This window comes from Pinus tabuliformis, chromosome 3_1 (genome assembly GCF_031772625.1).
Source record: "Pinus tabuliformis cultivar Carrire ecotype Pingquan chromosome 3_1, CPIR1, whole genome shotgun sequence".
NCBI classification, from domain to species: domain Eukaryota; kingdom Viridiplantae; phylum Streptophyta; class Pinopsida; order Pinales; family Pinaceae; genus Pinus; species Pinus tabuliformis.
The window spans coordinates 18,244,120-18,246,337 of record NC_142301.1 but is presented as its reverse complement, the minus strand read 5'-3'; positions in this window follow the sequence as shown (position 1 = coordinate 18,246,337).

The window sequence follows — 2,218 nt, the reverse complement described above, 5'->3', positions numbered from 1 at the left end:
TCGTCTGTTGTTGCAGACTTGTGATTCTTCGCATGAAGAGTCATCTTCCCTGGCTAGATGACTATTTGTGCAGCTTCTGTGTACAATTGATGTCTTTATTTTCCTGAATATATCGTAGCCCGGATGGATGAAACTAGATCCGGGGTCTTCAAAACTCGTGCAATCTTCACCCGATGTACAAGTCGATCCATGTGAAAAGATGTTCTGAAGTCGAACATGGAAAGACATCACCTGATTACCAGCCAATGATGTAAGCTGTTAACAGACGCGAGAGGAATCACCGATAATGATGATGACCCTCAAGGTACTACAGTACAATTCACGTGGTGTGAATATATGAGCTGATGTCGAACACCACGCAAATTATTTCGGTCGAAGGTCATTGATGTAAACCTGTCGCTGGAAGTGAGAAACTTGTCATTGAGGCATGCAAGCTTCAAAGTACTGAAAGGGTTGTTTCTAAGTCAACTTCTTGGATAATGAGCTGATGTCGACAAGAAGTGACCTGTCGTAGGAGGGCCTTGATGTATCCCACATCTACGACGTGAAACGGAGAAAATGATTTTTGTGGAGGTGAAAACGATCTGATGATATGAGGTTCAGGAATGGCAGTCATGAAAAATGAAGCGTGGATGTAATGCAGTGGATGAGGCATTTGCTGGATGGTGAATTCTCTGAATGACTTCTCTTGAACATATTGGCGACACTGATATGGACTGGTAGCGTTAACCCCATGGATGGCACGGCGGACCAATGGTGACGATGAATGGAAACCCAACCTAACTCAATCACGGTGATGGAGTGAAAGTGTCATGTTCAAGAGCGACTTGATACCAATAGAGTTCTTCATGTTTTCTTCCCATTTTTCCCCAGTCATTGCTGACCAGTACCTCTTTATTTTTGACAAGCTTGAGAAGGATAACATATGCTTGGTCTATAATTTTCCCTTCGGGCAAACCTGTCGCTTTGTGTTTAGCGAGCCTGGCGTCAGTGAGACTCATTCTTGTCTGGGTGGACAAGTTTGTCGCTATTGTTTTAACGAGTTTAACGACAAAGATAACTCAGTCCTTTTCTTGTGTAGAGAGTCTAAAAATGGACGAAAAGGAGACTCCAATAGTCATTTTTCATGGCATAATCCCTTAAGTCTGAAAAAGTGTAAAATAATACAAAAGGGATGACTATTCGATAGTTTTAACGAGCCGAAGGGAGGAAAAATGGCTCTGAAATCGCGCTCCGCAGAAGACCGCGACGGTTTCGGTTGAAGACATCTCAGCACGGCCGCAGGACCACAGGGAACGGCAGTTCTGTCGGGCGTTAGGGTTTTTTGGAACAGGCGACAGCACGACGGCGACGGGAGCAGTTATGAACTCGGACGGCATGGAGGACTTTCCGGTAACGGACCTCGTGGACTATTCCGAGGATCCGCTATCTGGACAGTCGGTGTTCACCGAACCCATTTTCACATCTTTGGTTTTCGCATCTAATCCTGCAAATGACCTTCTGACTAGGGTTAACCTGACGTCTATTGCCTCGCCGGAACAGGGTCTCGAGGCTCCGCCGTTATCTCCCGGGACCGCCTTCTTGCTTGCATCTTCATACCCCGAGGCTCTGACTCTCGAAGATATCCCCCCCACACCGATTGTTTTACCTTCCTCGCTCTCGGAACCTAGGGTTCATGTGCCCCCGCAGTCGAACCCGGCTACCCCCTCCGCGTCAAAAGGGCCCAAGCCCTCAGGATGTTTCGGCACTCCCGTGGTAAATTCATGTGCTCCAGGGCCATCCTCGGCGGGCAATTCAAACCCTCTTTCAGATCATCCATCCGCCCCGAGAACAAAGAAGCAGAAGGCAAGATGCGTTAGGGCTATCAGGAAGGAAACCACAGTCACTTTCGGGAATTCGACAAGTTTCGAGGAAACTATGGCGCTCGCTTGCACCGTCTTGGTGGGTCACGTGCGAGGACGCACATTCTCGGCGGACCGCTTGCTTCGATGGGTTAAGGAAATCTGGGGCACCTTGCTCCCTCAGCTCCCTGAGGTTGAGGTACTCCCCCGGGGATGGTTCACCCTCCAATTCGCTAAGGAAGATCATACGAACATTGTACTTGAGAACTATTGGCACATTGAGACAGCTCCTGTACTCTTGAAGCGATGGACCCCTTTATTTGATCCTGAAAGGGAGCAGATCGCTGCTGGACCTCTGTGGGTAAGGTTACCTGGAC